The sequence below is a fragment of the Delphinus delphis genome, chromosome 12 (genome assembly GCF_949987515.2).
Source record: "Delphinus delphis chromosome 12, mDelDel1.2, whole genome shotgun sequence".
Classification (NCBI taxonomy): domain Eukaryota; kingdom Metazoa; phylum Chordata; class Mammalia; order Artiodactyla; family Delphinidae; genus Delphinus; species Delphinus delphis.
Window position 1 is genome coordinate 61,499,453 of NC_082694.2, and position 13,720 is coordinate 61,513,172.

At 41.7% G+C, this 13,720-nt stretch overlaps 1 protein-coding gene across 3 annotated transcripts in view; it reads right to left on the reverse strand.

Moving 5' to 3' along the window:
• CRIM1 (cysteine rich transmembrane BMP regulator 1) overlaps window positions 1–13,720 on the reverse strand; it is a 205,907-nt gene that overhangs the window by 110,260 nt on the left and 81,927 nt on the right. The window lies entirely within an intron of this gene.

Here is a 13,720-nt window from a genome sequence, read left to right on the forward strand (position 1 = left end):
GTGTTGAACAATCCATGTCCAGCACATAGACCAGGTGAAGAAAGGCAGAGGGAAGATGCCTATGTGACGCAGAGACTCTGAAAACCGGGCTCAGTCACTGACCAATGGAAAGATCTTTAAGTTTAAGAGGAGTTTTAAGGGCCGTTCTTTGAAAACAGTGTACATTTAAACACCAAAACAGGCCCACAAATACCTAATGGCTGCTTTGGGGACTGAAGACAAGATGCATGACAGTCACCACGGAGGAACTCGACCTCCAAGCTCTGAAATTTGAGGAGATGAACAGATTAAGATGATATGAAAGCTTTAGCAAGATGGATATTGAGGCCAAATTCCCATGTAATTTCCCGAAATGGCATCTGGTGTGTTTCTATCCCTAGCAGAAATCCATCAAATGTACCTCATTCTCCTTTCTACAGTATTATGTCACCAACCTATTGCTGCACTTCCATTTTACAGATAAGAAAAATAAATCAAGCAAAGCCCTAGCTTCTGGAGCCCCAGTCCATAGCTCAGTTTCTTGGTTTAAGCTTTTAAGAAACTTATAGCCACATTAGGCCCTTGTCAATTGCATTATTATGAACTGTCACCAAACCTTTAACCGTGGTCATTTTTAAGTCTTTTGTCATTTACAGACAGTTCTGGGTGTACTCTGATGCTTTTGCACAAATGTTCCTATAAAAGGGTTTCATCTTCAAGGAATTCATGGAAAAGACTCTGACAAGTACAGGTTTCTGGTAACTGACTATAGTGCTGAACCGAATGAAGAAGCATTTTCAGAACTCTAATGGAAAACTGATGAATTCATAAAAGTGCTAACAAAAGATCAAGATGAAAAAAAATTAATTACATGGGACTGAGTGAACTGATGAGGATGATTATAATTTTTGTGACTTTCTGTTTGAATAAAAAAAAAATCCCACAAGGACTCAGAGGCAAAAAATATACAAATCAATTTTCACTGCAAAGTAAAGGAGCTGTTACAGTGGAGGATTCCTGGACTGAATGTCAATATTATGACATAGCACGAGTGTGTTTCGTGTGTGGTAATTGCAATCATTGTTGCTTTTGCTGTGGTCATCCATTTACAATGCTTGGTGTCAGTCTATTTATCTCTTGTAAAAATAAAATATAGTGTGTGTGTGTGAAAAAAAAACGTTCTGGAGATGAATGGTGGTGATGGTTGCACAAACAATGTGAATGTCCTTAATGCCACTGAACTGTGGCATTAATATGCCTTCACTTAAATATAGTGAAGATGGGGCTTCCCTGGTGGCGCAGTGGTTGAGAGTCCGCCTGCCGATGCAGGGGACAAGGGTTCGTGCCCCGGTCCGGGAAGATCCCACATGCCGCGGAGCGGCTTGGCCTGTGCGCCATGGCCGCTGAGCCTGCGCGTCCGGAGCCTGTGCTCCGCAATGGGAGAGGCCACAACTGTGAGAGGCCCACGTATTGCAAAAAAAAAAAAAAAAAAAAAAAATATAGTGAAGATGGCAAGTTTTACATTATGCATATTTTATCACTATTTTTAAAATAAAGATACCTTTATTTTATAATAATGCCTTTTTAAACGCAAAAAAAAAAAAAAAGAAAAGAGAAGTCTGAAATAAACCAAAAGCACATCATCATGGCCTCATGACCTTGAGTGGAAAGAGTTCGGAAAATGTTGGGTGAAAATGATGCCATGTCGTATTGGGGTACGTTCATAAGCTCTGTCTTTCCTAAAGTAAAATCCACAAAGAAGCACAAAGCAGGGTTAGATGCAAGAGGTCTCCTAGTTCAGCCTTCTAAACTAAAAATTTTAGTCTATTTTGTAGATAAAGAACCTGAGGCCCAAGAATTCAAGCGATGTGTCTAAGGTCAGTGGTAAAATTAAAGCAAGAATCCAAGCTTCCTTACTTCCAGTCCACTTAGCTCTTTATATTACAAAAGTAGGTCTATTTCCAAAATCAAGTGTCCCTCAGGTCATTTCTACCTTGATTGCTGTATTTTTCATTTCACCATCCATCTTCCTTGTGTTACTATTTCTTGTCTCATCAAAAGATAGCACAGGAGAGCCTTCATACTCATAGTTCTAGTAAATTCATTAAAAAATATTTCTTGAGTGCCTGCTGTTCCAGCAGCCTGGGATACACCACAAGAAAAACAAACATAGATCCTGGCCCTTATACAGTTTACAATGCACTGGAGGGTGATAAAATAAACAATAAATATTATAAATAAGCAAACTATATAGTAGCAGAGGGTGATAAGTGCTGAATACACATGGTCTCATAATTAATAAGAGTGCTATGACTTTAACTGCAAACAGAACTTAATTTCTGCTCTTGTTAATGTGCTGTAATTAACTTATTCTGTATCACATTCTATTACGTTCTCATTCTAGAAACTATCCGGTATGTATAATCAGATTTTTAAAACATAAGCTTCAAAGAAAGATGTTTTCATTAAAACCCAACATATTAGATCTTCCTAGTTATTCTGCTCTTTAAGTTTCTTTTAACAGTCCCAACATTGTCACTGACTGATATGTATTTTGCAGCTCAAGCCCTGAGAGATTTATTTACTTCTGAAGACCTGCCTTAGTAACACACGTGGCATAAGGTACCACATAAGGTACCACATAAGAGGATTAAATCTTATAAATGCTTTTTCAACTTTTCTCAAGATTCATATTGGCTTTCCCTTTAATTTACTGATATAATCAATTAGTAGATTTTAAACCAGCCTCGTTTTCTTAGAATAAACCCTCTTTCTAAAGATCCAGCTGGGTGTGACTTCCTAACATTTTAAGATTTTTAGATTAATAAGCTTGAGTAATATTAGCCCGGAGCTCTCTCTTTTCGTGTGTGTGTGCTGGCCTCATCTGGTCTTAGTTCCAGAGTTATACTAACTTTTTCAATGACCTGTTTATCATTCTACCTCTTTCTCGGCTATGAAGCAGTTCATATACCATAGGAATTATCTATTCTTTGATGTTTTCATATAACTCATGAACCTATCTGAACTCAGTATATTTTTAAAGGAGGAAAGGACAGATTTCTTTGTTGGTTATTAGATTATTCAGGTGTTCCACCTTTTTTAGAATTATCTATACTAACATATATTAGAAATATATATAACATTTATATATATTAAGAAATATACACATTAAGAAATACCTCATTCATCTAGAGTTACAAATTCATTTCAGGCTTTATAGAGCAAGCTTTCTTTTTTGTGGTTTATGTGTTCATGGGTTCTCTCAAGTTTTTGAATCCCTTCCTTGTCTTTCAGATTGTTTACCTGGCTTTTCTCTAGGTTTAAAATTGATGCTTAGTTCACTTTCTCAGAAGTGTGAATAACTTTAATTATGATTTTAATACTTTAGCCAAATATTGCTAAAAATTGCTTTTCTCTAGGTTTAAAATTGATGCTTAGTTCACTTAGTTCACTTTCTCAGAAGTGTGAATAACTTTAATTATGATTTTAATACTTTAGCCAAATATTGCTTTGGTTATATTCTAATTTTTGATACGTCCTACTCTCAATGTAACTCATTTCTAATTCAGTTTTGATCTCTTCTTTAACTAAGGACTTTTTAGGACAGCGCTAATAAATTTCTGCATGGCTTTCCTTTTTCCTTTCTTTCTCCTTGGCTTTCCTTTTCAGTTTAACTTATAGTTTCACTGCCCTGTTGCCAGAAAATGTAGGCTATACAATTTTCTACTTCTGTTAATTTCTTGAGTTTATCTTTTGTTTTTGTTTTTTTGGCATGCGTGTATGTACATGTGGCCTATGGCCAACTTTTTGAATACACAAGTATTTGGAAAGGACATGTATTCTCTGTTTATTGAATCCAAACTTGCAAATCTATTAAATCAAGCTTAATTATGACATTCAGCTCACTTACATCTTACATTTTTTACCTGATTTCCAAGAAGGATCTATAAAAAATCTCCCACTATGAACCAGCAACTTCTCCTCATATTTCTAACAGTTTTTACTTTAATTTTTCCAGGATGTGTTGTTAAGTTCATGACTAGCAGGCAGAAGATTCAAGCCTGTTATACTGACTTGGCAAATTGTAAAGTGATGCTTTCAAAGAATTTAGATTTCTAAGATCTAAATCTTTTTTTTTATTTTGTAATCGTTAGGTGTCTTAGCTTTATTCTCCTCTTCATTCTACCCTCTATTCACTTTTCAACAGATAATCTAGAACACTCACCCAGCATCCTTCCCTTCCCCCATCATCAGCCTGTCACTTGAACCCAACTATGGTTACCATAGCATCAGGAATTGTTTTTCTAAAACCTTCTTTCTCAGCCTGTTTCTAAATAATTCTTGCAGTCGACTTCATTTATTCATCTGTGTCTCTACTCCATCTCTCTTCCATGGAGAAAATAAGGAGAAAACTACAGACACACCATATATTTTCTATCATTTAGAAGGCTTTTCTGACATTACCTCTGAATTTTAAATTTTATCCATTTGAAGAGAAGCCTCTCCTTACTCTTTCCCTATGATGTCTAACAAGTCTATATATAGTACTTAACTTAATTAACAACCTCTTCAGTCTGGTTGCCCCTTTGCAACTGGCATCTTAAAAAAAAAAACAAAAACAAAAAACAACTGCCCCAGATATAGAAAGACTAAAGTGACAGGATCACTTGCAACAGAGGTAATTAAGGGAAATAAGCTAGTTTCATCATATTAATTATCTCTCTTTAAGAGGTTAGCCTCAAAATATTGACGGGGTCACCCAGTATTAAAGGGACTTTACAATAATAATGGCAAGTCTGTATCAATCCTAGTCACTTTAACCTGCATCTTGGCCAGTTGTAGACTTTTTCCAGGTCCATATGTCAACAGGAAAAGTAACATCATGATCTACAAGCAGCAAATGCATTCAAGGGTTTTCTGCTTTAAACACAGATTTAAAGAAAACCAAAGACGAATGAAAAACTACTAAATGGAAAAAGAAAAAAAAAAGAAAAATTAGACTGCCAGATTCTCATTCTAGCTATTTAATTTCTGTAGAGCCTCCCACATCTGACACTGAAGCATTCTTCCTCTTTCAAAACCTCTTAAAATGGCCATTTAAAAATAACAGCAGGGCTTCCCTGGTGGCACAGTGGTTGAGAGTCCACCTGCCGATGCAGGGGACACGGGTTCGTGCCCCAGTCTGGGAGGATCCCACATGCTGCGGAGCAGCTAGGCCCGTGAGCCATGGCCGCTGAGCCTGCGCGTCCGGAGCCTGTGCTCTGCAACGGGAGAGGCCATAACAGTGAGAGGCCCGCGTACCGCAAAAATAAATTAAAAAAAATAATAACAGCAGATATGCTGCACACTTATTAATGGAAAAACAGGCCACGTAAAATGGACCAGTAAATTTAGAAAGGCAAATACAAAGTCAGTGCTGCTGGGTACTCTGTGCTTTGCTGAAATCTATCCCAATTCTCACGTATACATATACATGCACACAGGCAACCCATCATCATTCTGAGACAATTCTTGGGAGTTCCAACTATGGAGCTATTTTAAGGGAACTCAAATTTGGATTAGAACTAATATCACAGAATTTAGCAGATAGAACACAGAGTTAAGAGGAGAAGAGTCTGGGATCACTGTTTTCCCCATACCTTACTCTGGTAATCTCCCTCCTTTAAAACCTCACTCCTTTAGAATCTGAAGTCTTGCAGTAGCTATGGCATCAGCCTAGGGTATCACAGTGGCCACTAGGTGGTCCTGGGAGACACACCTCATGGTACCAGCTGAGATGCAATCTATGAATCCTTCCTTCACCCATTCATTCAGCACATATCTACTGAATGAGTTCCATGTGCCAAGGATTCTAGGCACAGGGCCTGGAGCAGGGAATAAAACAAAGTCCTTGCTTGCCTTCTTGGATTTACCATTCTAGAGGAGTAACATAATAAACAAAGAACTACACAGCATAATGCCAGACGGCGACAAATTCTTTGAAGCAGAATTGACAATACGACTGTAATGCACTGGCCAGATGGGTGACGCAGGTCTCTCCTGAGGACATGGCACCTGCACGGAGACCTGAATGAAATAAGGGGGAAGGCAGGCAAACTGCAGGGCAAGGGTATCCCAGATGCAGGAAACAGCAAGAATAAAGTCTCCGACGCAAGAACAAACCTACTTGCCACACAGAAAATATTTGTCTCATGATTGTTAAGAAGAAATCTGAATTAGTATAATTCACAGGTAAAAAATACCAGTAAAGACTTATAAGAAAAACATTTTGCTGGATGGTGTTTCTTATTAAGGATTCAATTCTCATGATCATGCTAGAGCAGTGAAGGAATATCTACCAGCTAGGCACCTTCTCCGTGAGGTGCCACGCCTCACCTCGTGCTCACACCCCTTCCCACTCCTGTGCGAAAGAGACGAAATCGGCATTGCTACTTGGCAGATGAGACAGGAACAGAGAGACTAAGAAACTTGGCCAAGGTCACAAAGTAAGTGGCAGAGCCTCCAAAGCACGAACTTCACACTAGTCCACAATGCCAAGAGCAAAAGTAACTTCAGCTTTCCTGGTATTTGTATGTTGAGTCAATGGCTACATTTTTGCTCAAGTATAGAATGCAAAAGTCATTTGCAGGGACTTCCCTGGTGGCATAGAGGTGAAAAATCGGCTTGCCAATACAGGGGGCACGGGTTCGAGCCCTGGCCCGGGAAGGTCCCACATGCTGCGGAGCAACTAAGCCCGTGTACCACAACTACTGAGCCTGTGCTCTAGAGCCTGTGAGCCACAACTGCTGAGCCCGTGTGCTGCGACTACTGAAGCCCACGCGCCTAGAGCCCGTGCTCTGCAAGAAGTGACGGCACAGCAATGAGAAGCCTGCACGCCGCAACAAAGAGTAGCCCCCACTCTCCACAACTAGAGAAAGCCTGCGCACAGCAACGAAGACCCAACGCAGACAAAAACAAATTTTTTATAAAGTCATTTGCAAAGATAAAGAGGTTCAGGGTCTTCGGCTGTGTCCTCATCACTTTCTGGTTGGCCATCCTCCCCATCTCATTTGCTTCTTGGCCATACAAACGTAAAGGAGGCGCTCTCTTATACCCAGCACTATTTGGTTCTGAAGACTTCTACTACAAGTGCAAGACACATGTCATCCCTGCATTTTTAAATTTAGAGGCTGACTCCTTTAAAGTTACACTGTGAATTCTTTTCATTCACATTCCATGATTTTATCATAACCTTTTTTGGCAAGCTTCGTGGTGAAGACTTGTTCCACACAACCATAACCCCGAGGGGAAAAAATTAGGCTTGTTGATGCAGTCCCAGAAATATTTCATATTTCAGCTTGTTCGGAAACACCAGCTGTACTTTCCCAGCACTTTCTTTTACTCTGAATTTAGGATTTAACAGTGATGGCATCTACATAGAGCCTTTCCCTGGTGGTTTGTTAAACATGTCACATTAAATTGTTTTCAAAAACCTAATAGTTAGTTTGTACCAGAGTGGGATATAAATTAGCCCAATATAAAGAAAAATAATTAAATGATCTGTAAGACCACAACATGCGATCCTTGAACTCAGTGGTTCTCAACCCTGGCTGTGCGTTTAGGATCACTTACAAAGCTTTTAAGAATGCCACTGTCTGGATTCCACCTCCAATCAATTATAGCAGAATTTCTGGGGAAGGAGCCTGGGAATTAATATCTGTTTCTATAGCTCCCTAGGTGATTCTATTGTGTGACTGGGGTTGAGGATCACTGTGTTACTCCTTCAAGCAAAATGGGAATCTTTACAATGAAGTTCTCTACTGACAACAGAGCTTCACCAGGGGCATGTTCAAATATCCTGGCAAACGGCAGCTGGCCAAATGCCAAAGCAGCACTAAGCCCTCCAGATCTCTGCCTGCCTCCAAGTGGTCCAAGCTGTATGCTGAGCCCATGGTACCTCCAGGAATCTCACAGACCACACATCTTTTCTAGGCAGGATGTTACTGAATTGGGTTGAAACGATGCTTTCCATTAGAGCTTTGCTGGACTGGCCGCATCAGCATCAGTATCCGCCGGGAGCCTGTTGGAGCTGCAGAAGCGTAGACCCCATGCCAAGCCTACTGAATCAGAATCTGCATTTTAGCAAGATTCCCAGATGAGACAAACTGCTCTAGGTTGGTGGTTCTCAAACAGCAGTCCATGGACCAGCACATCAGCCATTTCCTGGGAACCTGCTAGAGAGGCAACTCTAAGGCCCACATCAGACCTGCAGAATCAGAAACTCTGAGGGTGGGGCCCAGGAGTCTGTGCTTGAACAAATCCTCCAGGAGATTTTTCATGCATACTATCGTTTGAGAACCACGATGCTAGAATTTTGATTCTCAACCCTGGCAGCACATTAGAATCCCCTGAGGAACTTTAAAAGTTCAAAAGCTCAGAATACATCCCAGACCAATTAAATCAGAATTACTAGAAATGGGACCCCAGCATCAGTATCTTAAAGTCTCCCTGATGACTCCAATGTACAGTAAGGGTTTATTCACTGTTCTAGCCACCCCCGCAGTCCCCTATACTCCCAGGGGATAGGAAGCCGCTTTAAATCTTAGGACATCTGAATCAACAAGTTCTCTGGAATCTTCCTGGGAGAAATGAGAAAAGCTGAAAGGGGTGTCCAGCATCTGCCTCTGGTAGGTGCTGGGGTAGAGGAAGTAGGGAGTGGGAGAGAGATTAGCTCCCAAACGAGAACTGTGTGCATCCTCCAGGATTTAAAATCCTGACTTATGAAAGTTTATTAGAATTTTGAGTCCAGAGACATTTTATCTCATCATCTGTTAATTCACACCAGGAACATGTATTCAGTTTACTCCCAGAAGGATTTGCCATTCAAATAACTATATTCATGTCTTCATACACGGTAACAAGTTTTCAATATGTAACAATGAATTTATTTTTTTTTAATCTGGCAATAAAGTAAGGCCTAAGGATAGTTTGGATAAATGTAAAAGACCTGAAGATTGGTTTCAAAAAGATTAATTTTACCTAATAAACTATAGCCTTCTCTGAAAACCTCGTGTCCCCTCCTTGCCATAAACACAAGCCCACAAAAAATGAGTGAAGGGACTTCTCTGGTGGCACAGCGGTTAAGAATCCGCCTGCCAATGCAGGGGACACGGGTTCGAGCCCTGGTCCGGGAAGATCCCACATGCCGCAGAGCAACTAAGCCCGTGTGCCACAACTACTGAGCCTGTGCTCCAGAGCCCGCGAGCCACAACTACTGAGCCTGAGTGCCACAACTACTGAAGCCCACGTGCCTAGAGCCTGTGCTCTGCAACAAGAGAAGCCACTGCAATAAGAAGCCCGCGCACTGCAACGAAGAATAGTCCCTGCTCGCCACAACTAGAGAAAGTCGGCACACAGCAATGAAAACCCAACTCAGCCAAAAAAAAAAAAAGAATGAAAATTATTAAAGAATGGGACAAATGACTGATGATGAAGACTTGAATGAACTAAAGTTTGTATAGTCAGTTCAGCAACATCTTAAGAGGAATCTTCGTAACAGCTTGAAAATGTCATAGAGGCATAAACATTAGAAATGAAGAATTCCCTAGGGTAGCGTTTAAATGGAAGGCAACATCCATTATAGAACACAAACAAAGCCTCTATTGTGCTGAATGATTCTGTGTCTTTGGGTGGGTCACTTTCCATACTTCAAGTTTTCCTCCACAGACGAAAGGATACTGCTACTAACTTGGTTGTTACTTTCTTTAATCGTGACATGGATATAAGAAAATGTACTAAAATGTCAGATGTGAAAGAGGTGAAATGAAGGGTCTGGTGTTCCTCATCTGTAAAATGAGGGGCTGGTCCCTGTGGGTGACTTATGAACATACTCCAGCCAGAAGCCCTGTGAGCCCTTCCTGTGCAGTCAGGTTCCAGGGGCTCTTGGCTTCTGCTCAGCTAAGGAAGACCAACAAATGATTGTTACATTAAAGGAGGGGCCAGTCTTTTTCTTTTAGAACTCCAGTATTTGTTACCACTGTAGAGTTTTAGCAATATAGTAGGAAATGTGATCTTATATGATTTAAAAAAGAAAGAACAGTAAACCAGGGGTTCTGTCAGTAATACTGTCAATAACTTTCTGAGTCCCAGAGGTGGCATATGGATCTCAAGTCTCCAGAAGGACCCAAAAAAATATTATGTGCTGACCTAACGTCTTCAAAGTTTCCTCCAAGTGACTACACTTATGCAGTTAAAATGATCAACAATAAAAGGCAGATGAATAAAGGACGGGTAGAGTCTGCAGAACACGGCTGCTGCTCTGTCTTTGCTGACAGTCGCAGTGCAAATAAAGAACAGCAGGCTCTCTTACTGTTCAACTAACTGGTAGTTCTCATGAGGGTCTGCACATTATGGGGGGGGGGGAAACGTGTGGCTAAAATTACAGAAAGAGAGTTGTGAAAAAATATTTTGGCCATTTATTTTTTTCTTCCCCTTCCTCCCTTTCTTATTTCTGTCTTGCTAAACATAAACTACTTGTTTGTATCACTTACTTGTCATTTAACAGTGGTTGCTTTTTATCTCTCTTACATGGGGGTCAGTATAGCTACTGGTTTACCACAAAGATTTGAGAGCCAGAAAGAACTATGCTCAAATCTTGGCTCTTCTACAGCTAGCTGTGTGATCTCAGGCAAGTTTTTTGACCTCTCTGGGTCATAACTGCCTCAGGGTTGTTTTAAGTGTCAAGTGAGATAATAAATATTGCAAGTAGCCCCATGCCTGGTACATCTAAGTGCCCAAGTGATAGTAGTTCTTATCATCACCATCATTAATTATTAGAAAAAGTCTGTGCTTTGAGTCAGACCTCAGAATACTCAGTATACCATTGTGTTAAACTGGGCATAAAAATACTTATTCTACAAGTCTGTTTGGAGACTAAAAGAATATACACATTCTTTCATATATAAAATATTATATAAATGTAAAAGAATATTTCACGTATTTTATATGTATATGTGTATGTGTATAAACATATACACACACACACACACACACACACACACAGAGGACACTCATAGGCCCTCTTGTTAGTTCACTTTCCTTCTCAGTTTGTTTTAAACCTAATGCCCAACATGGGAACTAGGTATAATGAACACAGATGTGATCATCAAATGTTTGCTATTATTGACAAAGGTAAAGATGACTATGAGGGGCTTCCCTGGTGGTGCAGTGGTTAAGAATCCGCCTGCCAATGCAGGGGACAGGGGTTCGAGCCCTGGTCCGGGAAGATCCCACATGCCGCGGAGCAACTGAGCCAGTGTGCCACAGCTACTGAGCCTGAGCTCTAGAGCCCACGAGCCACAACTACTGAGCCCACGAGCCACAACTGCTGAAGCCCACGCGCCTAGAGCCCGTGCTCCGCAACAAGAGAAGCCACCGCAATGAGAAGCCCGCGCACCGCAACGAAGAGTAGCCCCCGCCCTCCACAACTAGAGAAAGCCCGCACACAGCAACGAGGAACCAACGCAGCCAAAAATAAATACATAAAATAAATTTTAAAAAAAGATGACTATGAAACACACACAAATATGCCCTATATCACATACATATCTTAACATGCCCAGCACACATCGTCACCCTACTACGCTAAAAGTTGTGCTCAAGTGCTGTTTCTCTGTCAGCTTCCATTTACTTTAATTCCTTTTTTTAAAATGCTGCTTTTTGAGAGACCAGTCCTCACTCTGGAGAGAAGGAAGGAAGCTACCTTATTCAGGTAGTTTTCCCTGGAGAGTCTTCCCAGCTATTTCTGCATTCAGGATGTGTGATGGGCCTGCCTACAAAGCTACCAGACTGACGGGATGGCATATATGGTAATGAGTGCCTCGCCCAAACAAAGGCCTCCTGACATTTACCCCTGTACCATGAAGGAAGGCCCTCCCGCGTAAGAAATTGCCTCTTCCTTGCAGACCACCTTTGATGGCCAGCACCTCTCTGAACAGCCTCACTCCCTCCCCATGACTTTCTCTGAAGGCTTCTCCACCTTCCTGACCGTTCCTTCGGCTCCAGCACCAACTTTCTAATCAGATATGCGCCAGGCCGAGCCCCTGAGAGGGCCCCACGTTTCTATGCTGTCTTTGTATCCTTTGTGTACCCATGGCGTAAACCCTCATCCACTGCAACCGCTGAGAGGGCACCCGGAGACTACAAATATGTGAGCTGCAGCTGAGCAAAGGGACGTGTTTACTTTCCATCCTGAACTACAACTTGACCTGCAGCAAAAACAAAAATACTGCAGTGTGTATTTTTTCCCAGAAATGATAATTATAGTACTCCAAACATTTTTCCAACTTCAACTACCAAAATGGAAAAGGCATTTCAAAAAATAATTTATTAAATAGGCACTTATATTCTTGGTAGCCCTTACATGGAAATTCTACTTTTTTTTCTTCATAGCCATTAAAGGGCTTAGGTCTTGGCTCAAAACCTCTTCCAGGCTAAGGTGGGGCTCAGCCTGCCAGGCTGAGAGGTAAGTGACTGAAGAGCCTTCCCTATTCATTGCAGTCAGCATGGGTTTATAGGACCTTTTTCCACTTCAAAAATACCGGCGATTTAAGAAGCACAGTTTGTACATAGGGTGATACAAAGGCACTTCTGCACATCTGGCTAATGATACTCCTGAACCAGAAGCAGGAGGCCAGATGGGCTCCTGGTACCAAACTCAGGATGTACAGTATTTAGACCCCTTACAGGAGCATCACATGAATCCCAGCTTAGTTTTACTCCTCTCTCTTAAGAGAATGCTTCCTCACCTCATTCCCCACCTGGTCCTTTTCCTCTAGCCACGCTTTTTTTGGACCCGGTAACTCTCATTGGGATACAGCCATTGTAACTACCGCTCTCAGCTTTTCAACACCCTTTAGACCCCCGATTCTCACTTGAACATGCTAGAGGGCTTTTTTTTTTTTTTTTTTTTTTTTTTTTTTGCGGTACGCGGGCCTCTCACTGCCGCGGCCTCTCCCGTTGCGGAGCACAGGCTCCGGACGCGCAGGCTCAGCGGCCATGGCTCACGGGCCCAGCCGCTCCGCGGCATGTGGGATCTTCCCGGACCGGGGCATGAACCCGAGTCCCCTGCATCGGCAGGCACACTCTCAACCACTGCGCCACCAGGGAAGCCCTGCTAGAGGGCTTTTGAAAGCACAGACTGTGAACCTCATCTCCAGAGCTGCTGATTTAGTTCACATGGGTTGGGGCCCAGGGATGTATATTTCTAACAAATTCACAGTTTACTGATGCTGCTCTCTGGGTACCGCTGCTTTAGATCACATCTGTTTGGAAATTTTAGTCTCCCGTAAGCTCAGCCGCCCTTTCTCCTGCCCCTAGGCCAAGCTATTTCTCTACCTTTGTCTCTGGCTGTCTCTATATAGACATGTGGTAGAGCTGGCTTTAGGTACAAGAGGATAGTGACATACACTAGATGGACTTGATGGATCTGAACAACAGAGGTCCTAGCCAATCTCACCCTCTTCCATATTAAATAGCAACCCGCATGGAGCTACCATCTCAGGCCTGAGGCAGAATTCAGACAGCCGCTCGTGGAGAGAGCAGACACACTGCTCAGGCCTGTATGTTGGATGGGAAGAGAGGGTAGGGCTGCTGCCAAAGTGAACACTGTGCTTAGTGCCGGGGCTGCTCCCACCTTTCAGGGACACAGCTTATTTCCAAATATTTTCAAATACAACACAGAACACAATGATTCCATTAATAA